At 38.2% G+C, this 25,962-nt stretch overlaps 1 non-coding gene and 1 pseudogene across 1 annotated transcript; both read left to right on the top strand.

The window, feature by feature from the left end:
• Positions 1-25,962, top strand: part of LOC130966206 (probable NAD(P)H dehydrogenase (quinone) FQR1-like 1) — a 37,699-nt pseudogene that overhangs the window by 4,649 nt on the left and 7,088 nt on the right.
• LOC130971046 (small nucleolar RNA R71) lies at positions 15,357-15,460 on the top strand. Its single transcript, XR_009082282.1, has one exon. It is a non-coding gene; the product is annotated as a small nucleolar RNA R71 (small nucleolar RNA).

The raw sequence follows: 25,962 nt of genomic DNA, 5'->3' as shown, positions 1-25,962 counted from the left end.
TTTAGGGATGTTTTCATTAGTTTTTATGTTAAATTCACATTTCTGGACTTTACTATGAGTTTGTGTGATTTTCTGTAATTTTAGGTAATTTCTGGCTGAAATTGAGGGACTTGAGCAAAACTCTGAAAAAGGCTGACAAAAGGACTGCTGATGCTGTTGGAATCTGACCTCTCTGCACTCGAAATGGATTTTCTGGAGCTACAAAACTCTAAATGGCGCGTTCTCAACGGCGTTGGAAAGTAGACATCCAGAGATTTCCAGCAATATATAATAGTTCATACTTTATTCGGAAATTGACGACGTAAATTGGCGTTGAACGCCAAGTACATGTTGCTGTCTGGAGTTAAACGCCAGAAAAACGTCATGATTCGGAGTTAAACGCCCAAAACACGTTATAACTTGGAGTTCAACTCCAAGAGAAGCCTCAACTCGTGGATAGATCAAGCTCAGCCCAAGCATACACCAAGTGGGCCCCGAAAGTGGATTTATGCATCAATTACTTACTCATGTAAACCCTAGTAGCTAGTCTAGTATAAATAGGATAATTTACTATTGTATTAGACATCTTTTGACAGTTTAATCTTTTGACTATTTAGTCTTTGATCATTCGGTCTTTTGATCATTAAGGGGGCTGGCCATTCGGCCATGCCTGAACCTTTCACTTATGTATTTTCAACGGTGGAGTTTCTGCACACCATAGATTAAGGGTGTGGAGCTCTGCTGTACCTCAAGTTTCAATACAATTACCATTACTTTCTATTCAATTCTCCTTTCTTCTTATTCTAAGATATACGTTGCACTTCAACTTGATGAATGTGATGATCCGTGACACTCATCATCATTCTCACCTATGAACGCGTGTGACTGACAACCACTTCCGTTCTACTTTAGGCCGGGAGCATATCTCTTAGATTCCCCAACAGAATCTTCGTGGTATAAGCTAGATAGATGGCGGCATTCATGGGGATCCAGAAAGTCTAACCTTGTCTGTGGTATTCCGAGTAGGATCCCGGGAATCCGGAAAGTCTAACCTTGTCTGTGGTATTCCGAGTAGGATTCCGGTATTGAATGACTGTGACGAACTTCAAACTCTTGAAGGCTGGGCGTGATGACAAACGCAAAAGAATCAAGGGATTCTACTCCAACCTGATTGAGAACCGACAGATAATTAGCCGTGCTGTGACAGAGCATTTGGACCATTTTCACTGAGAGGATGGGATGTAGCTATCAACAAGGGTGATGCCTCCAGACGATTAGCCGTGCAGTGACAACGCATAGGACCATTTTTCCGAGAGGATTAAAAGTAGCCATTGATGATGGTGATGCCCTACATACAGCTTGCCATGGAAAGGAGTAAGAAGGATTGGATGAAGGCAATAAGAAAGTAGAGATTCGAAAGGATTCTAGCATCTCCACACGCCTATCTGAAATTCCCACTATTGATTTACATAAGTATTTCTATCCCTTTTTATTTTCTATTTATTATTAATTTTCGAAACCCATAACCATTTAATCTGCCTAACTGAGATTTATAAGGTGACCATAGCTTTCTTCATACCAACAATCTCTGTGGGATCGACCCTTACTCACGTAAGGTATTACTTGGATGACCCAGTACACTTGCTGGTTAAGTTGAACGGAGTTGTGTCCACACATAGCCAAGAGCCATAATAATGATTCCATACAATAACAAAGAGTACTACATTGATGTGATCACAATTTCGTCCACCAAGTTTTTGGCGCCGTTGACGGGGATTGTTCGAGTATGGACAACTGATGGTTCATCTTGTTGCTCAGATTAGGTAATTTTCTTTTCAAAAACTTTTTCAAAATTTTTCTTTTCTTTTTTCGTTTTTTCCAAAAATATTTTCGAAAAAATTAATAAAAATCCAAAAAAATCATAAAATCATAAAAACCAAAAATATTTTGTGTTTCTTGTTTGAGTCTTGAGTCAATTTTTAAGTTTGGTGTCAATTGCATGCTTTAAAAATTTGTCTTGCATTTTTCGAAAATTTCATGCATTCATAGTGTTCTTCATGATCTTCAAGATGTTCTTGACAAGTCTTCTTGTTTGATCTTGATGTTTTCTTTTTTTTGTGTTGTTTGTTGTTTTTCATATGCATTTTTTGTTTGTTAGAGTCCATGCATTAAAGATTTCTAAGTTTGGTGTCTTGCATGTTTTCTTTGCATCAAAAAATTTTTTCAAAATTATGTTCTTGATGTTCATCATGATCTTCAAAGTGTTTTTGGTGTTCATCTTGACATTCATAGTGTTCTTGCATGCATTAAGTGTTTGATCCAAAATTTTCATGTTTTGGGTCATGTTTGTGTTTTTCTCTCTCATAATTAAAAATTCAAAAATCAAAAATATATCTTTTCCTTTTTCTCTCCAAATTTTCGAAATTTTGGGTTGATTTGGTCAAAAATTTTCAAAATTAGTTGTTTCTTACAAGTCAAGTCAAATTTTCAATTTTAAAAATCTTATCTTTTCAAAATCTTTTTCAAAAATTATATCCTTTTCGTTTTTTTCTATTTTTCGAAAATTTCAAAAAATTTTTTCAAAATATTTTCAAAATCTTTTTCTTATCTTTATATCATATTTTCAAAAATTCACTAACAATTAATGTGATTGATTCAAAAATTTGAAGTTTGTTACTTTCTTGTTAAGAAAGGTTCAATCTTTAAGTTCTAGAATCTTATCTTGTAATTTCTTGTTTGTGAAGTAAGTAATTTCAAATTTTTGAATTAAATCTTTTTATCTTTTATCATATCTTTTTCAAAAATTTTTTATCTTTCTCAAAATTTGATTTCAAAATATCTTATCTAACTTCTTATCTTCTTATCTTTTTAAAATTTGATTTCAAATCTTTTTCAATCAACTAACTAACTTTTTGTTTGTTTCCTATCTTTTTCAAAACCACCTAACTACTTTTTCCTCTCTAATTTTCGAAAATATCTCATCTTTTTTTTTAAAATTCTTATTGTTTCTTGTTTTAATTTTAATTATATTTTATCTTTAATTTTCGAAAATTACTAACCCTTTTTTTTAAAAAATTATTTTCGAAATTCTCCATCTCTTTTCTTATTCTATTTAATTAATTATTTACTAACACTTCTCTTCATCTCTCTTCATCTAAAAAAAATCCGAACCCACTCTTCTTCATTCTTCTTCCCTTTCTTTTTCTACTAACATAAAGGAATCTCTATACTGTGACATAGAGGATTCCTCTTCTTTTCTTGTTTTCTTCTCTTTCATATGAGCAGGAACAGGGAAAAAGGCACTCTTGTTGAAATTGATCCTGAACTTGAAAGGACTCTGAAGAGAAAATTAAGAGAAGCTAAGTTACAACAATCTAAAGGTAACCTTTCAGAAACATTAGAACAAGAGAAGGAGATGGCAGCCGAAAATAATAATAATGTAAGGAGAATGCTTGGTGACTTCACAAAGCCAACGTCCAAATTTGATGGAAGAAGCATCTCCATTCCTGCCATTGGAGCCAACAACTTTGAGCTGAAACCTCAGCTAGTTGCCTTAATGCAACAAAACTGCAAGTTTTATGGACTTCCATCTGAAGATCCTTATCAGTTTTTAACTGAGTTCTTGCAGATCTGTGAGACTGTAAAGACGAATGGAGTTGATCCTGAAGTCTACAGACTCATGCTTTTCCCTTTTGCTGTAAGAGACAGAGCTAGAATATGGTTGGATTCACAACCTAAGGATAGCCTAGACTCCTGGGATAAGTTGGTCACAGCCTTCTTGGATAAATTCTTTCCTCCTCAAAAGCTGAGCAAGCTGAGAGTGGATGTTCAAACCTTCAAACAAAAAGATGGTGAATCCCTCTATGAAGCTTGGGAAAGATACAAGCAGCTGACCAAAAGATGTCCATCTGACATGTTTTCAGAATGGACCATATTAGATATATTCTATTATGGTCTGTCTGAATTTTCGAAAATGTCATTGGACCATTCTGCAGGTGGATCCATTCACCTAAAGAAAATGCCTGAAGAGGCTCAAGAACTCATTGACATGGTTGCAAACAACCAATTCATGTACACTTCTGAGAGGAATTCCGTGAATAATGGGATACCTCAGAAGAAAGGAGTTCTTGAAATTGATGCTCTGAATGCCATATTGGCTCAGAACAAAGTGTTGACTCAACAGGTCAACATGATCTCTCAAAATCTGAATGGATGGCAACATGCATCCAACAGTACTAAAGAGGCAGCTTCTGAAGAAGCTTATGATCCTGAGAACCCTGTCATGGCAGAGGTTAATTACATGGGTGAACCTTATGGAAACACCTATAACTCATCATGGAGAAATCATCCAAATTTCTCATGGAAGGATCAACAAAAGCCTCAACAAGGCTTTAACAATAGTGGACGCAATAGGCTGAGCAATAGCAAGTCTTTCCCATCATCTTCTCAGCAACAGACAGAGAATTCTGAACAAAACACTTCTAATTTAGCCAATCTAGTCTCTGATCTGTCAAAGGCCACTTTCAGTTTCATGAGTGAAACAAGATCCTCCATTAGAAATCTGGAGGCACAAGTGGGCCAGCTGAGTAAGAAAGTCATTGAAACTCCTCCCAGTATTCTCCCAAGCAATACAGAAGAGAATCCAAAAGGAGAGTGCAAGGCCATTGATATAATCAATATAGCTGAATGCACAAGGGAGGAGGAGGACGAAAATCCTAGTGAGGAAGACCTCCTGGGACGTCCCTCAAGCAAGAAGGAGTTTCCTATTAAGGATCCAAAGGAATCCGAGGCTCATATAGAGACCATAGAGATTCCATTAAATCTTCTTTTGCCATTCATGAGCTCTGAAGACTACTCTTCCTCTGAAGAGGATGAAGATGTGACTGGAGAGCAAGTTGCTCAATATTTAGGAGCTATCATGAAGCTGAATGCCAAGTTGTTTGGTAATGAGACTTGGGAAAGTGAACCTCCCTTGCTCATTAGTGAACTGGATACCTGGATTCAGCAAATTTTACCTCAAAAGAAACAAGATCCTGGCAAGTTTTTGATACCTTGTACCATAGACACCATGACCTTTGCAAAAGCTCTGTGTGATCTGGGGTCAGGGATAAATCTTATGCCACTCTCTGTAATGGAGAAGCTGGGGATCATTGAGGTACAACCTGCCTTGTTCTCATTACAATTGGCAGACAAGTCATTGAGACAAGCTTATGGAATAGTGGAGGACGTGTTAGTAAAGGTTGAAGGCCTTTACATCCCTACTGATTTCATAATCTTAGACACTAGGAAGGAAGAGGATGAATGCATCATCCTTGGAAGACCTTTCCTAGCCACAGCAGGAGCTGTGATAGATGTCAACAGAGGTGAATTAATCCTTCAATTGAATGGGGACTACCTTGTGTTTAAGGCACATGGCCATCCCTCTATGACAAAAGAGAGTAAGCATGAAGAGCTTCTCTCAGTTCAGAGTCAAGAAGAGTCCCCACAGTCAAATTCTAAGTTTGTTGTTGGGAGGCCACAACCAAACTCTAAGTTTGGTGTTGGGACTATACAACATTGACCTGATCACCTTGTGGCTCCATGAGAGCCACTGTCAAGCTATTGACATTAAAGAAGCGCTTGTTGGGAGGCAACCCAATTTTATTTATCTAATTTTTATTTTATTTTATTGTTATTTTGTGTTTTATTAGGTACATGATCATGTGGAGTCACGAAAAAAATATAAAAATTAAAAATAAAATCAAAAACAGCAGAAGAAAAATTACACCCTGGAGGAAACACAGGCTGGCGTTCAACGCCAGTAAGGAGCATCTGGCTGGCGTTCAACGCCAGAACAGAGCATGAATCTGGCACTGAACGCCAGAAATAAGCAACATTCTGGTGTTGAACGCCAGGAATGTGCCTAGAAGAAAAGCTGGCGCTGAACGCCAGTAACAAGCATGAAACTGGCGTTCAACGCCAGAAACATGCTTTACATGGTCGTTGAACGCCCAGAACGTGCACCACTCGGCGTTTAAATGCCAGAATAGTGTGCAAAGGCATTTTACATGCCTATTTGATGCAGGGATGGAATTCTTTGACACCTCAGGATCTGTGGACCCCACAGGATCACCTCAGGATCTGTGGACCCCACAAGATCCCCACCTACTATATTCCCACCTTACCTCCTAATCCTATTTTACTCTTCCTCATGTCACACTTCCCAAAAACCCTTCACCAATCACCTCAATCTCTTTTTCCAATCACCTATTCACCACTCACATCCATCCACTCTTTCCCATAAACCCCACCTACCTTCAAAATTCAAAAACATTTTCCCACCCAATTCCACCCTAAATGGCCGAATCTACCCTCTCCCCTCTCCCTATCTATACCCTTCCATTCTACTTCATTTTCACACAACACTACCCCATCTACTATACCTTGGCCGAATCCATCTCCCCTCACTCTCCTCCATTTTCTTCTTCTTCTTCTTTTCTTCTTTCTTCTCTTGCTCGAGGGCGAGCAATATTTTAAGTTTGGTGTGGTAAAATCATAAGCTTTTTGTTTTTCCATTACCATCAATGGCACCTAAGGCCGGAGAATCCTCTAGAAAAGGAAAAGGGAAGACAAAAGCTTCCACCTCCGAGTCATGGGAGATGGAAAGATTCATCTCCAAGAGCCATCAAGACCACTAGCAACCGATCTGAAGTTACTGTGGATCGGGCCATCATGATTCATAGCATCATGATTGGAGAGGAAGTAGAAGTTCATGAAGTCATCTCTAATGAATTCTACAAAATTGCCGAAAAGCCTTCCACCATGGCAAGGCTAGCTTTTCCTCACCTTATTTGCCATCTATGTTACTCAGCTGGAGTTATCATAGAAGGAGACATCTCCATTGAAGAGGATAAGCCCATCACCAAGAAGATGATGGAGCAAGCAAGAGAGACCCTCCACGGTTCTCAAGAGATGCATGAGGAAGCTCATCATCAAGAAGTCCCTGAGATGCCTCAAGGGATGCACTTTCCTCCCAACAACTATTGGGAACAACTCAACACCTCCTTAGAAGATTTGAGCCACAATGTTGAACAATTAAGGGTGGAACATCATGAACACTCCATCATTCTCCATGAAATAAGAGAAGATCAAAGAGCAATGAGGGAGGAGCAACAAAGGCAAGGAAGGGACATAGAAGAGCTTAAGGACATTGTTGGTCCTTCAAGAAGAAGACGCCACTAAGGTGGATTCATTCCTTGTTCTTATTTCTTTCTGCTTTTCGGTTTTTATGTTGTATTTATCTATGTTTTGTGTCTCTACTTCATGATCTTTAGTAGTTAGTAACTATGTCTTAAAGTTATGAATAATTCCATTAATCCTTCACCTCTCTTAAATGAAATATGTTTTAATTCAAAAGAACAAGAAGTACATGAATTTCGAACTTATCCTTGAATTTAATTATATTGATGTGGTGACAATACTTTTTGTTTTCTGAATGAATGCTTGAACAGTGCATATTTTTTATCTTGCTGTTTATGAATGTTAAAATTGTTGGCTCTTGAAAGAATGATGAACAAAGAGAAATGTTATTGATGATCTGAAAAATCATGAAATTGATTCTTGAAGCAAGAAAAAGCAGTGAAAAGTAAAAAGCTTGCGGAAAAAAAATGGCGAAAAAAAAATTTAGAAAAAAAAAGAAAAAGCAAGCAGAAAAAGCCAATAGCCCTTAAAACCAAAAGGCAAGGGTAAAAAGGATCCAAAGCAAAAGAGTGTGCTTAAGAGCTCTGGACACCACTAACTAGGAACTCTAGCAAAGCTGAGTCACAATCTGAAAAGGTTCACCCAGTCATGTGTCTGTGGCATTTATGTATCCGGTGGTAATACTGGAAAACAAAATGCTTAGGGCCACGGCCAAGACTTATAAGTAGCTATGTTCAAGAATCAACATGCTTAACTAGGAAAGTCAATAACACTATCCAAAATTCTAAGTTCCTAAGAGAAGCCAATCATTCTAAACTTCAAAGGAAAAAGTGAGATGCCAAAACTATTCAGAAGCAAAAAGCTACAAGTCCCACTCATCTAATTAGAATTAATATTCATTGATATTTTAAAATTCACAGTATATTCTCTTCTTTTTATTCTAATTGATTTTCAGTTGCTTGGGGACAAGCAACAATTTATGTTTGGTGTTGTGATGAGCGGATAATTTATACGCTTTTTGGCATTGTTTTTAGGTAGTTTTTAGTAAGTTCAAGCTACTTTTAGGGATGTTTTCATTAGTTTTTATGTTAAATTCACATTTCTGGACTTTACTATGAGTTTGTGTGTTTTTTCTGTAATTTCAGGTAATTTCTGGCTGAAATTGAGGGACTTGAGCAAAACTCTGAAAAAGGCTGACAAAAGGACTGCTAATGCTGTTGGAATCTGACCTCCCTGCACTCGAAATGGATTTTCTGGAGCTACAGAACTCCAAATGGCGCGTTCTCAACGGCGTTGAAAATTAGACATCCAGAGCTTTCCAGAAATATATAATAGTTCATACTTTATTCGGAAATTGACGACGTAAATTGGCGTTGAACGCCAAGTACATGCTGCTGTCTGGAGTTAAACGCCAGAAACACGTCATGATTCGGAGTTGAACGCCCAAAACACGTTATAACTTGGAGTTCAAGTCCAAGAGAAGCCTCAACTCGTGGATAGATCAAGCTCAGCCCAAGCATACACCAAGTGGGTCCCGGAAGTGGATTTATGCATCAATTACTTACTCATGTAAACCCTAGTAGCTAGTCTAGTATAAATAGGATAATTTACTATTGTATTAGACATCTTTTGACAGTTTAATCTTTTGACTGTTTAGTCTTTGATCATTCGGTCTTTTGATCATTGAGGGGGCTGGCCATTCGGCCATGCCTGAACCTTTCACTTATGTATTTTCAACGGTGGAGTTTCTGCACACCATAGATTAAGGGTGTGGAGCTCTGCTGTACCTCAAGTTTCAATACAATTACCATTACTTTCTATTCAATTCTCTTTTATTCTTATTCCAAGATATACGTTGCACTTCAATTTGATGAATGTGATGATCCGTGACACTCATCATCATTCTCACCTATGAACGTGTGTGACTGACAACCACTTCCGTTCTACTTTAGGCCGGGCGCATATCTCTTAGATTTCCCAACAGAATCTTCGTGGTATAAGCTAGATAGATGGTGGCATTCATGGGGATCCGGAAAGTCTAACCTTGTCTGTGGTATTCCGAGTAGGATTCCGGTATTGAATGACTGTGACGAGCTTCAAACTCTTGAAGGCTGGGCGTGATGACAAACGCAAAAGAATCAAGGGATTCTACTCCAACCTGATTGAGAACCGACAGATGATTAGCGGTGCTGTGATAGAGTATTTGGACCATTTTCACTGAGAGGATGGGATGTAGCTATCAACAAGGGTGATGCCTCCAGACGATTAGCCGTGCAGTGACAGCGCATAGGACCATTTTTCCGAGAGGATTAAAAGTAGCCATTGATGATGGTGATGCCCTACATACAGCTTACCATGGAAAGGAGTAAGAAGGATTGGATGAAAGCAATAAGAAAGTAGAGATTCGAAAGGATTCTAGCTTCTCCACACGCCTATCTGAAAGTCCCACTATTGATTTACATAAGTATTTCTATCCCTTTTTATTTTCTATTTATTATTAATTTTCGAAACCCATAACCATTTAATCTGCCTAACTAAGATTTACAAGGTGACCATAGCTTGCTTCATACCAACAATCTCTGTGGGATCGACCCTTACTCACGTAAGGTATTACTTGGATGACCCAGTACACTTGCTGGTTAAGTTGAACGGAGTTGTGTCCACACATAGCCAAGAGCCATAATAATGATTCCATACAATAACAAAGAGTACTACATTGATGTGATCTCAATTTCGTCCACCAGTTCCCCAAAAGCTCCCTAGTACAATAGTAAAATATTCTATTTATACTAAACTAGTTACTAGGGTTATAGAAACAAGTAAATGATGCAGAAATCCACTTCCGGGCCCACTTGGTGTGTGCTTGGGCTGAGCATTGAAGCTTTCACGTGTAGAGGTCTTCCTTGGAGTTAAATGCGAGTTTGTAACTTGTTTCTGGCATTTGACTCTAGCTTGCAACTTGTTTCTGGCGTTTAACGCCAGAATAGGGTAGAAAGCTGGTGTTGAACACCAGTTTGCATCGTCTAAACTGGGGCAAAGTATAAACTATTTTATATTGCTGGAAAGCCCTAGATGTTTACTTTCCAACGCAATTAAGAGCGCACCATTTGAGTGTAGGGAGGTCAGAATCCAATAGCATCAACAGTCCTTTTTCAGCCTCTGAATCAGATTTTTGCTCGGGTCCCCCAATTTCAGCCAGAAAATACCTGAAATCACAGAAAAACACACAAACTCATAGTAAATTCCAGAAATGTGAATTTTGCTTAAAAACTAACAAAAATATACTAAAAAGTAGCTAAATCATACTAAAAACTATGTAAAAATAATGCCAAAAAGCGTATAAATTATCCGCTCATCGCAACACCAAACTTAAATTGTTGCTTGTCCCCAAGCAACTGAAAACAAAATAGGATAAAAAGAAGAGAATATACAATGAATTCCACAGTATCAATGAAACTTAGTTCTAATTAGATGAGTGGGGCTTGTAGCTTTTTGCTTCTGAATAGTTTTGGCATCTCAGTTTATCCTTTGAAATTCAGAATGATTGGCATCTATAGGAACTCAGAATTTCAGATAGTGTTATTGATTCTCCTAGTTCAGCATGTTGATTCTTGAACACAGCTACTTTATGAGTCTTGGCCGTGGCCCTAAGCTCTTTGTTTTCTAGTATTACCACCGGATACATAAATGTCACAGACACATAACTGGGTGAACCTTTTCAGATTGTGACTTAGCTTTGATAAAGTCCCCAGTTAGAGGTGTCCAGAGTTCTTAAGCACACTCTTTTTGCTTTGGATCACGACTTTAACCACTTAGTCTCAAGCTTTTCACTTGGACCTTCATGACACAAGCACATGGTTAGGGACAGCTTCATTTAGCCGCTTAAGCCTGGATTTTATTTCCTTGGGCCCTCCTATCAATTAATGCTCAAAGTCTTGGATCCTTTTTACCCTTGCCTTTTGGTTTAAAGGGCTATTGGCTTTTTCTGCTTGCTTTTTCTTTTTCTTTTTCTCTCTTTTTTTTCGCCATTTTTTTTTGCTACTTTTTTTTTCACTGCTTTTTCTTGCTTCAAGAATCAATTTCATGATTTTTCAGATTATCAATAACATTTCTCTTTGTTCATCATTCTTTCAAGAGCCAACAATTTTAACATTCATAAACTTCACTATAAAAAATATGCACTGTTCAAGCATTCATTCAGAAAACAAAAAGTATTGCCACCACATCAAAATAATTAAACTAATTTCAAGATAAAATTTGAAATCCAAGTACTTCCTGTTCTTTTGTAATTAAGCACATTTTTTATTTAAGAGAGGTAAAGGATTCATGGAGTTATTTATAGCTTTAAGACATAGACACTAGATACTAATGATCATGTAATAAAGACACAAAACATAGCCAAACATAAAGCTCAAAACTGAAAATAGAAAAATAAATAAACAAGAAGATTAAGGAATGAGTCTACCTTAGTGAGGGTGGCGTCTTCCTCTTGAAGAACCAATGGTGCTCTTGAGCTCCTCTATGTCTCTTCCTTGCCTTTGTTGCTCCTCCCTCATAGCTCTTTGATCTTCTCTAATCTCATGGAGAATGATGGGGTGCTCTTGGTGCTCCACCCTTAGTTGGTCCATGTTGTAACTCAAGCCTTCCAAAGAGGTGTTGAGTTCCTCCCAATAGTTGTGTGGAGGAAAATACATCCCTTGAGGCATTTCAGGGATTTCTTGATGAGGAATTTCCTCATGCTCTTGTTGAGGTCCATGAGTGGGCTCTCTTGTTTGCTCCATCCTTTTCTTAGTGATGGGCTTGTCCTCTTCAATGAGGATGTCTCCTTCTATGTCAATCCCAGCCAAATTGCATAGGTGACAAATGAGATGAGGAAAGGCTAACCTTGCCAAAGTGGAGGACTTGTCAACCACCTTGTAGAGTTCTAGAGGTATAATCTCATGAATTTCCACTTCCTCCCCAATCATGATACTATGGATCATGATGGCTCGATCCACAGTCACTTCAGATCGGTTGCTAGTAGGAAAATGGAGCGTTGGATGAACTCCAACCATCTTCTAGCCATAGGCTTAAGGTCTGGTCTTCTCAATTGAACCGGATTACCTCTTGAGTCTCTTTTCCATTGAGCTCCTTCCACACATATGTCCATGAGGACTTGGTCTAACCTTTGATCAAAGTTGACCCTTCTAGTATAGGGGCGTGCATTTTCTTACATCATTGGCAAGTAGAACGCCAACCTTACATTTTTTGGACTGAAATCTAAGTATTTCCCCCCAAACCATTGTAAGCCAATTCTTTGGATTCGGGTTCATACTTTGATCATGGTTCCTAGTGATCCATGCATTGGCATAGAACTCTTGAACCATTAAGATTCCAACTTGTTGAATGGGGTTGGTGAGAACTTCCCAACCTCTTCTTCGGATTTCATGTCGGATCTTTGGATACTCATTTTTCTTGAGCATGAAAGGGACCTCAGGGATCACCTTCTTCTTGGCCACAACTTCATAGAAGTGGTCTTGATGAATCTTTAAGATGAATCTTTAAGATGAATCTCTCCATCTCTCATGACTCGGAAGTGGAAGTTTTTGTCTTCCCTTTCCTCTTTCAAGAGATTTCTCCGGCCTTAGGTGCCATAAATGGTTATGGAAAAAATAAAAAGCAATGCTTTTACCACACCAAACTTAAAATATTTGCTCGTCCTCGAGCAAAAGAAGAGAGAAAGAAGTGGGAGAAGAAGAGAATGGAGGAGATGGAGGGAGAAAGTGAATTCGGTCAAGGGGGTAGAAGGTGTTTGTGATTTGTGAAAATGAAAGACCGAAGAGCGGTATTTATAGGGAAAGAGAGGGAGAGTGATCGAATGGAATTGGGTGGGTTTGGGAGGGAAAAGTGTTTGAATTTTAAAGTGAGGTAGGTGGGGTTTTTGGGGAAGGGTTTGGAGGTGATTGGTTTAGAGAATATAGGGAAGAGGGTATGATTTGATTAGTGAGTGGGAGAGAGAAAGGTGAGGTAGGTGGGGATCCTGTAGGATCCACAGATTCTGAGGGATCAAGGATTTCTCATCCCTGCTCCTTTTAGGCGTGTAAAATTCCCCTATTGTGCAATCCTGGCATTTAACGCCAGACTGCTGCTTGTTTCTGGCGTTAAACGCCAGCTTTTATTCCTTTCCTAGCGTTAAATGCCAAGCTACAACCTGTTTCTGGCATTTAACGCCAATTTGTTGCTTCTTTCTGGCGTTTAACGCCCAGAATGGTGCCAGACTGGGCGTTAAACGCCCATTCTACTACCCTTACTGGCGTTTAAACGCCAGTAAGTTTCTCCTCCAGGGTGTGATATTTTTAATGCTGTTTTTGAATTTTCTTTAATTTTTTTGCAGTTGTTTTTGTGACTCCATATGATCATCAACCTAAAAAAAAAAGAAAATAACATAGATAAATAAAATTGGGTTGCCTCCCAATAAGCGCTTCTTTAATGTCAATAGCTTGATAGTGAGCTCTCATCGAGCTTCACAGATGTTCAGAGCATTGTTGGGGTCTCCCAACACCAAACTTAGAGTTTGAATGTGGGGATTCAACACCAAACTTAGAGTTTGGTTGTGGCCTCCCAACACCAAACTTAGAGTTTGACTGTGGGGGCTCTGTTTGACTCTGCATTGAGAGAAGCTTTGCTTGCTTCCTCTCCATGGTTACAGAGGGAGATCCTTGAGTTTTAAACACAAGTTAATCCTCATTCAATTGAAGGATCAACTCTCCTCTGTCCATATCAGTCACAGCTTTTACTGTGGCTAAGAAGGGTCTTCCAAGGATGATGGATTCATCCTCATCCTTCCCAGTGTCTAGGATTATGAAATCAGCAGGGATGTAAAGGCCTTTGACCTTTACTAGCACGTCCTCTACCTATCCATAAGCCTTTTTCATAGATTTGTCTGGCATCTCTAATGAGAATTTGGTAGCCTGTACCTCAATGATTCCCAGTTTCTCCATTACAGAGGGTGGCATTAAGTTTATGCCTGACCCCAGGTCACACAGAGCCTTCTCAAAGGTCATGGTGCCTATGGTATGGGGAATTAAGAATTTACCAGGATCTTGTTTCTTTTGAGGTAATGTCTACCTAACCAAGTCATTCAGTTCATTGGTGAGCAAGGGGGTTCATCCACCCAAGTCTTATTACCAAATAGCTTGGCATTCAGCTTCATGATTGCTCCAAGGTATTTAGCAACTTGCTCTTCAGTAATATCTTCATCCTCTTCAGAGGAGGAATAATCATCAGAGCTAATGAATGGCAGAAGTAGGTTCAATGAAATCTCTATGGTCTCTAGATGAGCCTCAGATTCCTTAGGTTCCTCAATTGGGAACTTCTTTTTGTCCAGAGGACGTCCCATGAGGTCTTCCTCACTGGGATTCACATCCTCCTCCTCCTCTCTAGGTTCGGCCATATCAAGTAAGGTTATGGCCTTGCACTCTCTTTTTAGATTCTCTTCTGTATTGCTTGGGAGAGTACTAGGAGGAGTTTCAGTGACTCTTTTACTCAGCTGGACCACTTGTGCCTCCAAATTTTTAATGGAGGATCTTGTTTAATTCATGAAACTTAGAGTGGCCTTAGATAGATCAGAGACTATGTTTGCTAAGCTAGAGGGGCTCTGCTCAGAATTCTCTGTCTGTTGCTGAGAGGATGATGGAAAAGGCTTGCTATTGCTAAACCTGTTTCTTCCACCATTATTAAAGCCTTATTGAGGCTTTTGTTGATCCTTCCATGAGAAATTTGGATGATTTCTCCATGAGGGATTATAGGTGTTTCCATAGGCTTCACCCATGTAATTCACCTCTACCATTGCAGGGTTCTCAAGATCATAAGCTTCTTCTTCAAAAGATGCTTCTTTAGTACTGTTGGATGTATTTTGCAATCCATTCAGACTCTGAGAAATCATATTGACTTGCTGAGTTAACATTTTATTCTGAGCCAATATGGCATTTAGAGCATCAATTTTAAGAACTCCCTTCCTCTGAGGCATCCCATTACTCACAGGATTCCTTTCAGAGGTGTACATGAACTGGTTATTTGCAACCATGTCAATGAGTTCCTGAGCCTTTGCAAGTGTTTTCTTCAGGTGAATAGATCCACCTGCAGAATGGTCCAAAGACATCTTAGACAATTCAGACAGACCATCATAGAATATATCCAGGATGGTCCATTCTGAAAGCATGTCAGAATGACACTTTTTGGTCAAATGCTTGTATCTCTCCCAAGCTTCATAGAGGGATTCACCTTCTTTCTGCCTGAAGGTTTGAACATCCACTCTAAGTTTGCTCAGCTTTTGAGAAGGAAAGAACTTGGCTAAGAAAGTCGTGACCAGCTTATCCCAAGAGTTCAGGCTATCTTTAGGTTGAGAGTCCAACCATATTCTAGCTCTGTCTCTTACAGCAAAAGGGAAAAGCATAAGCTTGTAGACCTCAGGATCAACTCCATTGGTCTTAACAGTATCACAGATCTACAAGAATTCAGTTAAGAACTGAAAAGGATCTTTTGATGGAAGTCCATGAAAGTTGCAATTATGTTGCATCAGAGAAACTAATTGAGGCTTTAGCTCAAAATTTTTTGCTCCAATGGCAGGGATTGAGATGCTTCTTCCATGGAAGTTTGAATTTGGTGCAGTAAAGTCACCAAGCATCTTCCTTGCACCTCAACCATTGTTATTGGTTTCGGCCATCTCTACTTCTTTTTCGAGATTTTCTGTAAGGTTTTCTCTAGATTGTTATGCTTTAGCTTCTCGTAGCTTCTTCTTCAGAGTCTTTTCAGGTTCAGGGTCAGCTTCAACAAGAATGTCCTTGTCCTTGCTCCTACTCATATAAAAAAGAAGAGAACAGAAAATAATAGGGATCCTCTTTACCCAGATATAGAGGTTCCTTTATATAAGTAGAAGAGAAGAATAATAGAAGAGAAAAAATTCGAACACAGAGAGAGAAGAGAAGAGGGTTCGAATTATGAGTAGAAGAGAAGTGTTAGTAATTAAATAAATAAATAGAAGAAGATGAGAGGGAGAGAATTTCGAAAAAATTTTTTGAAAAATGGTTAGTAATTTTCAAAAATTAAGAGAAGATATAAAATTAAAATTAAAATTTGAAACAATTAGTTAATTAAAAAGAATTTTGAAAAAGGGTGAGAAATTTTCGAAAATTAGAGAGAGAAAAGTAGTTAGGTGGTTTTGAACAAGATAAGAAATAGTAAAACAAACAAAAAGTCAATTAGTTAATTGAAAAAGATATGAAAATCAATTTTGAAAAGATAAGAAGTTAGAAAAGATTTTGAAATTAAAGTTTGAAAAAGATATGATTTGAAAAAGATATGTTTGAAAAAGATATGATTGAAAAGATATGATTAAAATTTATTTTTGAAAAAGATTTGAAAAGAAAATTAAAAATATTTGATTTTTTAAAATTAAAATTGATTACTTGACTAACAAGAAACTAAAAGATATGATTCTAGAATTTAAAGATTGAACCCTTCTTAACAAGAAAGTAACAAACTTGAAATTTTTGAATCAAAACATTAATTTTTAGTGTTAATTTCGAAAATTATGAAATAAAGATAAGAAAAATATTTTGAAAATCAATTTTAAAAAAAATCAAAAATATAAAAGAAAAATGAAAAAGATTTAATTTTTGAAAAAGTTTTGAGAAGATAAGAGTTTTAAAATTGAAATCTCGACTTGACTAACAAAAAATAACTTATTTTAAAAATTTTTGACTAAGTCAACCCAAAGATTTCAAAATTTATGAGTAAAATAAGGGAGAGATATTTTTTATTTTTTTGAATTTACTGAGGAAAGAGAAAAACCACAAAATAACTCAACACATAAAAATTTTGGATCAAAACAAATGATGCATGCAAGAACACTATGAATGTCAAGATGAACAACAAGAACATTTTGAAGATCATAATGAACATCAAGAACTTATTTTTTGAAAAATTTTCAAGAAAAGAAAAACATGCAAGACACCAAACTTAGAATTTTTTAGTGCTTAGACACTAACAAACTAAAAATACATATGAAAAACAAGAAAAGACACAAAACAATAAAATGTAAAGATCAAACAAGAAGACTTACCAAGAACAACTTGAAGATCATGAAGAATACATGCATGAATTTTTTGAAAAATGCACACATTTTAAAAACATGCAATTGACACCAAACTTAAAAATTGACACTAGACGCAAACAAGAAACACAAAATTTTTTTGTTTTATGATTTTATAATTTTTTTTGTATTTTTGTTTCAAAAATTATTTTGGAAAAACAAAAAAGAAGAAAAAAATTTTTAAAAGATTTTTGAAAATTTTTGAAAACAAAATAAAGGTTGAAACAAAAAGAAAATTACCTAATCTGAGCAACAAGATGAACTGTCAGTTGTCTAAACTCGAACAATCCCCGGCAACGGCGCCAAAAATATGGTGCACGAAATTGTGATCTCAATGGCGCCAACAACTTGGTACGCACAATTGTAATCTCAACTCTTTTTCACAATTTCGCACAACTAACCAGCAAGTGCTCTAGGTCGTCCAAATAATAAACCTTACGTGAGTAAGGGTCGATCCCACGGAGATTGTTGGCTTGAAGCAAGCTATGGTCATCCTGTAAATCTCAGTCAAGCAAATTCAAATGGTTATGGAGTTTTAATAGTTAAAAGATAAATAAAACATAAAATAAAGATAGAGATACTTATGTAATTCATTGGTAGGAATTTCAGATAAGCGTATGGAGATGCGTTGTTCCTTCTGAATCTCTGCTTTCCTACTGCCTTCATCCAATCTTTCAAACTCCTTTCTATGGCAAGCTGTATGTTGGGTGTCACCGTTGTCAATGGCTACTTTCCGTCCTCTCAGTGAAAATGGTCCTCTACGGTTTCTGTACGGCTAATCAACTGTCGGATTGCTCGTCTCGGATGAAAAATACCATGCATAGATATCGTATGGCTAATCAGCTGTTGGTTCTCGATCGTGTAGGAATAGGATTTACTATCCTTTTGCGTCTGTCACCACGCCCTACAGTCGCGAGTTTGAAGCTCGTCACAGTCATCCCATCCCAGATCCTACTCGGAATACCACAGACAAGGTTTAGACTTTCCAGATCTCAAGAATGCTGCCAATGGATTCTAGCCTATACCACGAAGACTCTAATCTCGGATTCAGAGGCCCCATTGTCAGAGGGGAGTCAATGTGAATCATTGATTGGAAACCCAAGAGATATACATTCAAGCTTGTCTTCATGTAGAACAGAAGTGGTTGTCAATAACGCGTTCATAAGTGAGAATGGTGATGAGTGTCACATAATCATCACATTCATCATGTTCTTGTGTGTGAATGGATATCTTAGAATAAGAATAAGCATGAATTGAATAGAAAACAATAGTACTTTGCATTAATACTCGGGGAACAGCAGAGCTCCACACCTTAATCTATGGTGTGTAGAAACTCCACCGTTGAAGATACATAAGAGAAAATAGGGTAGGCATGGCCGAATGGCCAACCTCCCAAAACGTGAACAATGGTACAAAGATGTTCCCAAAAGCTCCCTAGTACAATAGTAAAAAGTTCTATTTATACAAAACTAGTTACTAGGGTTACAAAAACAAGTAAATGCTGCAGAAATCTACTTCCGGGACCACTTAGTGTGTGCTTGGGCTGAGCATTGAAGCTTTCACGTGTAGAGGTCTTCCTTGGAGTTAAACACCAATTTGTAACTTGTTTCTAGCGTTTGACTCTAGCTTGCAACTTGTTTCTGGCGTTTAACGCCAGAATAGGGCAGAAAGCTGGCGTTGAACGCCAGTTTGCATCGTCTAAACCCAGGCAAAGTATGAACGATTATATATTGCTAGAAAGCTCTGGATGTCTACTTTCCAACTCAATTTAGAACGTGCCATTTGGGTTTCTGTAGCTCCAAAAATTCCATTTTGAGTGCAAGGAGGTTAGAATCCAACAGTATCAGCAGTCCTTTTTCAGCCTCTGAATCAGATTTTTACTCAGGTCCCTCAATTTCAGCCAGAAAATACCTGAAATCACAGAAAAACACACAAACTTATAGTAAAGTCCAGAAATGTGAATTTTGCTTAAAAACTAATAAAAATTTACTAAAAAGTAGCTAAATCATACTAAAAACTATGTAAAAATAATGCCAAAAAGCGTATAAATTATCCGCTCATCAATGAGTAAAAGACATATACATAGGAAAAGAATCCCAAGGATACAGATAATAAAGCTTCTGACTCAGCTCGCGAAGTTAAAACTGGCCAGATCATATATACATATATACATGAGAAAAACCCCCCAAAGAGACTCAAAACACAGTTTATAGAACCTTTTTCTTCAAGTCAACCTCTAAAAGGGATAAACCATAAAATATACACAGTAGAGATATAATAGTATCTATATCTATATCTTAAACAAAATGTAAACCCAACACACAAGGATCCTTCGCAGACAGAACCTCCCAGAATGCCTCAACGAGGTACCGCTTGACCTGCATCTGAAAACTACGAAATATGTATGGGGTGAGAACCAAAGGTTCTCAGCATGGTAACGGTGCCCACTGATGACAAGTCATCTTAGCCTAGTTTCACTAGTCTTTTTCTTTTGTTTTCACTTGAATTATGCACTTTCTTGAGGCTTAAGCAAGCCAATTTAGGTAGATTTTCATGTTTCCTTTGATTGAATCAACCATAGATAAATTAGTGCAAATTCATGAGGTTTGATGACATAATTGATGCATATTAAGATAGAATGATCATCTCATGATTTCAAGCAAAGCTTTGATGTGTTTGGTTGATTTATGATAGGGGAAGAAAGCTTGGAAAAGGATTGAAGTGAGGAGGAATGGCTAGAAGCTAAGAGAAGACAATGAAACAAATGCAATTGAATCAGGAAGAATGAAGTTGGAGTTGAAGTTAGCCTCAACGTTAGCCCCCTAACTTGGAGGCTAACGTTGGAAGTTCAAAATTCCTCCCAGGGCTGGCCACGTTTGCGCCAACGTTAGCCCCCTAACTTGGAGGCTAACGTTGGCATAAGAAATCTTCCCCAGGGTGTGCCAACGTTAGCGCCAACGTTAGCCCCCTAACTTGGAGGCTAACGTTGGCATGAAATTTTGCTCCCAGGAAGGCCAACGTTTGCGCCAACGTTAGCCCCCTAACTTGGAGGCTAACGTTGGCGCCACTCCAACTCAAAGCAAGGCCAACGTTAGGGTCAAAGTTAGCCCCCTAACGTTGGCCCCAACGTGAAGTGCAGCAAATTGGTTTTGCTGCTAGAAAAAGTTAGCTTTGAAGTTAGCCCCCTAACTTTGAGGCTAACTTTGAATCCAAATTTGCAAAACTCAATTCCGGTTCAATTGGTTCACTTGGGTTCTTCTCCAAACTTCAAGAGCAATCAATCAAGGCCTCTTTCAACCCAAATCCACCAAGAGCAAAGCCCAATTCAAGGCTTGAAGATCAATTGAAGAAAGTGTATAAATAGGCTTAGATTCAATTTATTCGAGGAGCTTCCTTTTAGAGAGTTTTAGATAGTTTTCTTTTCTGTTTTTGGGAGCTTGAGTGCTTTTGAATTTCTTAGTTTAATTGCTTTCAATTTCACATATACTTGTCTTGGATCTTGGGTTAGAGAATTGAAGGAATTCTATTTCAGTCTCACCTTGGATCTTGTTTGATTTCACTGCAAATTGAGTTTCCTTTCTTGCTACTTGCTTTCTCATTTAATTTCCTTCCAATTTACAATTCCTTTGAGATTGTTCTTGTTGGATCTAGGAAGGCATTGAGATCTAGACTTGGTTTTCTAGTCTCTGGGTCCTGAGATCCAATTTCTCATTTCAATTCTCTGCACCTTGCTTTAATTGTTCATTTAATTTCCTGTTTCGAATCTGGTTCAAACCCAATTCCCATTTACTTTCTGTTTGATGCAATTTAACTTTTCTTGGTTTAATTCTTGCAAATCCAAGTCCCAATCCCCTTTACATTTCAAGTCATTTACAATTTTTGCCATTTAAGATTTTTGCAATTTACATTACTTGCTCTTTAAGTTTCTGCCATTTAATTTCTTGCTTCTTAAGATTCATCACTTTAATTTCTGTTTCCTTTACTTTTATGCCAATTCCCCATTCCCTTTACTTTCAAAGCAATTTAAATTCTGCAAATCATCAATCAATCAACCAAATCTTGATTCGCTTGACTAATTCAACTACTAAACTAAGATTGCTCAATCCTTCAATCCCTGTGGGATCGACCTCACACCCGTGAGTTTTTATTACTTGATGCGACCCGGTGCACTTGCCGGTTAGATCGGTATTGTTTTGGGAGAGATTCATTTCTCAAACCAAAATAATTCCCATCAAGTTTTTGGCGCCGTTGCCGGGGATTGATTAGATTGACAATGATTAAGTGAGGTGGTAGTTTAGATCAAGCACTTTTTCTTTATTTTTCTTTATTTTTACTAAGCACATTAACTGTTTGACACATTGTGTCACCTAACCCTCTAACCACATTCTAGCACTAGAATACTCATGTTTTATTTGGTTTATTTGTGATTTTTGCAAGTCATGGAGGCTGAGGTGCGTGAAGAGGGAGTGAGCAACAATGCCCAGCCTGCAAGAAGGGTGTTGGCCTCTTACACTATCCCCAATCCCAGACATTATGGGAGCAGCATCCTCACCCCAAATGTTCAGGCAAATGACTTTGAGTTGAAGCCTCAACTAATCACCTTGGTGCAGAACAATTGTGCTTATGGAGGTGGCCCTCTTGAAGACCCCAACCAACATTTGTCCGTTTTCTTAAGGATTTGTGAAACGGTCAAGACAAATGGTGTGCATCCAGACACATATAAATTGTTGCTGTTCCCATTCTCATTAAGGGATAAGGCTGCACAATGGCTTGAAACTTTTCCCAAAGGAAGTGTCACTAGTTGGGACGATTTGGTGACTAAATTTTTAGCCAAATTTTACCCACCCCAAAGGATCGTCAGGCTGAAAACTGAGGTGCAGACATTCACCCAATTAGATGCCGAATCCTTATATGAAGCATGGGAGAGGTACAAAGCTCTAATCAGAAAGTGTCCCCCAGAAATGTTCAATGAATGGGATGTGCTACAAAATTTCTATGAAGGCTTAACGTTGAAATCTCAAGAGGCATTAGATCACTCTGCTGGAGGTTCATTACAACTGATGAAAACTGCTGAAGAAGCCCAGAATCTTGTGGACATGGTGGCCAACAATCAATACTTCTTTGCTCATCAAAGAACCCGCCAACCATCACAGAGAAAGGGGGTATTAGAATTGGAAGGAGTGGACTCCATTTTGGCTCAAAACAAGATGATGCAACAACAGATTCAACAACAGTTTGAACAAATGGCCAAAAGGATTGACAGCCTCCAAGTTGCAGCAGTCAACACAAGCCAACCATCAACCAAATGGGGGCAAAATGAAGAAACCAAGAAGATCAGCAGCAGGAACAACCTCAATATGTGCATAACCAAAGCTCCGGCCAAAATGAAGTCTATGGTGACATCTACAATCCATCCTGGAAGAACCATCCAAACATAAGATGGGGAGATAACCACACTCAAATCAGCAACCATGGCAACGAAATTCAAACCAAAATAACTCAAGAAACAACCAAAATCACAACCAGCAAAACACTAACCCCAATCCATATAGAAAACCCCAAAACAACCACTCAAATTCTAGCTACTATCCACCCAATAACCAAACCACTAACCAAAACACCCACCATCAACCTTCAACACCCCACAACCAGCCACAAACATCACAAGACACTCAAAGGATCTCCAACTTGGAGACATTGATAGAAAAGATGATGAAGCACCAAGAGACAATGATGGAGAAACTCATGAAAAATCAAGAGATGGCAAGACAAGATCAAGAAGCAGCACGGAAGGATCAAGCCATAACAATCAAAAACCAAGAAGCTGCAATCAGAAATCTTGAGAGGCATATGGAACAAATGGCTAAACAAAACACAGAGATGGGTGAGAAGCAATCAAATGCATCCCCTAGTACCACTTCAGACCATCCACGGGATAAAGGAAAAGCTACAAAGTGGGAGGAGTGTAAAGCAATCATAGTGGAAAGTGAGAAGAAAGCCATCAATCAGGAAGAACACAACAGAGAAGTTCCACAAGGAGAGACAGAAGAGAGAAGTGAAGAGGATCAGAAAATCAAGAATGCAAAAAGCTCAAAGAGAGATAAGGACATTCTTGAAACACAATTACAAGAGAAGAAGGAAAGGGTGAAGCCACATATCCCCAAACTTCCATACCCTCAGAGGTTCAAAAAAGAGAATGAGGATAAGCAATACTCAAAGTTCCTGGACATATTCAAGACCCTCAGCATCAATATTCCTTTCTTGGAAGCACTTGAACAGATGCCACTATATGCCAAATTTATGAAGGAAGTGCTGACAAAGAAAAGATCCCTGAAGGAAGGACAGATTGTTGAGATGACAAAGGAATGTAGTGCTATCCTCCAAAGAGAGTTGCCAGAGAAGAAAGATGATCCTGGGCGTTTTTACATACCCTGCACCATAGGAAACATAACAATTGAGAAGTCATTCTGTGACCTTGGTGCAAGCATAAACTTGATGCCTTTGTCTCTAATGAGGAAACTTAAAATTTCTGAGCTGAAGTCCACACGAATAGTTCTCCAAATGGCTGACAAATCCACTAAGCAAGCACTGGGAGTTGTGGAGAATGTGTTGGTAAAAGTGGGAAAATTCTTTCTCCCTGCTGACTTTGTTATCTCAGATATAGAAGAGGACCCTGACACTCCCATCATCCTGGGGAGGCCTTTTCTAGCTACGGGCAGAGCATTGATAGATGTTGAAAAAGGGGAATTGTTGCTGAGAGTGCATGATGAGCACCTAGCATTCCATGTTTTTAAAACCCTGCATGAGCCCACTCAAGAAGAAGATTGTATGAAGGATAAGGCCAGAGATCAAAGCTTGAAGGAGGCATTCAATGAGTCAAATCCAAGACTTCTAAATCCACAATTGAAAGAAGTAGAGATGGTGCAACAGACCAAAGAAATCAGGGAGGAACTAGATCCAAAACCCCCAGATGAGAACCTCAACACCCCAAATAAAGAACCACCAAGGCATGAATTATCTTCTGAGAAAGAAAAAAGAAGAGGCCAAAAGGGTGGAGAAACAAGAAGATCCCCACTGAAGGCTTTTCACCAGGGGATAAAGTAATGTTAAACACACGACCAATGAAGATGTCTCCACAATTATCTGGATACTACACTGTGAACCGGGTCCTTTCACTTGAACACCTAGAGATCATCAAAAAGGAGACTGGAAGGAAGTTCACAGTAAGAGGAGAAAAGTTGAGGCACTATGATTTTCAACCTCCATGACCAAAGAACAAGATGTCAAGCTAGTGACAATAAAGAAGCGCTTGTTGGGAGGCAACCCAACCTAAGGTAGTTTTCCTTCCTAACTATTTCAATAAAAAGGTTGAGTAGTTTTATATGTATTGCAAGGAGCTAAGTTTGGTGTTGCACACCAAAACAATTTAAGTGAGAATGAAAGATTTTAAGTTTGGTGTCCCACCAAAATCTCATTTAAAAGCACATTCTAACTCCCTGCATAAAGATTTGCTAGCTCCAAGCAATCAGATAAACTATTCAGCCATTGTTTGTTTTTTAATCTTTAGTTTTATTACTTTTAGCAAAGACAAAAAGGATTCCACATATGGTTAATCTGATGCATGGGAAATAGTGGCAAGGGACTAAGTTTGGTGTTCACACACCAAAGTAAGTTCAAGAGGCCATAACCAATCTTTGCATAATAACCAGTCACCTAAGGGCTTGAGAAGCAAGCAACTTTTGAGATTTGTGCAGGGAACTAACCACCATTTGAAGACATTATGCATCATAACTCAAAAGGGGCACAACAGAAGGAGGGACAAAAGAACTGCAAACCAATAGGTTGTATCTATACTTAACTCTTGCTGTTGAGAAATGCTTTGACTTGTGTCTTGCTAAAGTGTTCATTGAGTTCAAACAGAGTCAATTTTTTTTTTTTAAAATAAGTAAGCTAGTTTAAGTTTGTGCTTGTGTGTTTACTTCCACTTGACTAAAAGCATGTTCTGTCCCCTACATCTCTAAATCAATAAAAGAAATGTTTGATTGTGAAATGAGATAGTTCTCTGTTAGAAAGAAGTAGAATAATAGTAAGTGGTGGTATGTGTGTGATTGTATAAAAACTCACTGTTAGTGAATAAAGAGCTAGGATGTCTTTTTCTAAGAATAGAGTGATCTACTGTCTATGAATCTCAATAAAGAAAATCCTTGGTTCAAAAGAAAAACAAAAAGAAAGAAAGAAAAGAAATAGCCAAAAGATGGCAGAACCAAAGAAAACAAAAAAAAGAAACAAAGCTGGACACCAATAGCTTGAACCTCCAAAAATATATGCCTGTGGTGTCTATGTATTAGGATCTGCTTGGACTACTAAGCTCTTTGGAGTGCTTCAACACTCGGTGACTTGGATTAACTAATCCGGGATCATCAGCTGAAAATCCACTATCAAGAGCAACCTAACTACAAGGCATTTAGTAACCAAAAAGGTGCTGGGCATCAATGTTTAAGAGGAAATGTGAGCCAAGTGTCCATGGTGAATAATGTGTCAAGTATACAGAAAAGAAAATGAACTTGCTACACATGACACTCAAATAAAGCTTTGAACAAAGTAATAGCCAAGGATAAAGGAATAATGAGAGGTCATAGCAGTAGGTTGCTTGAAGCTTGAAGGAGACTTTC

This window comes from Arachis stenosperma, chromosome 3 (genome assembly GCF_014773155.1).
Source record: "Arachis stenosperma cultivar V10309 chromosome 3, arast.V10309.gnm1.PFL2, whole genome shotgun sequence".
In the NCBI taxonomy this organism is placed as follows: Eukaryota; Viridiplantae; Streptophyta; class Magnoliopsida; order Fabales; family Fabaceae; genus Arachis; species Arachis stenosperma.
Note: the sequence above shows the minus strand (reverse complement) of the source record. Positions and strands in the feature narration are given on the sequence as shown.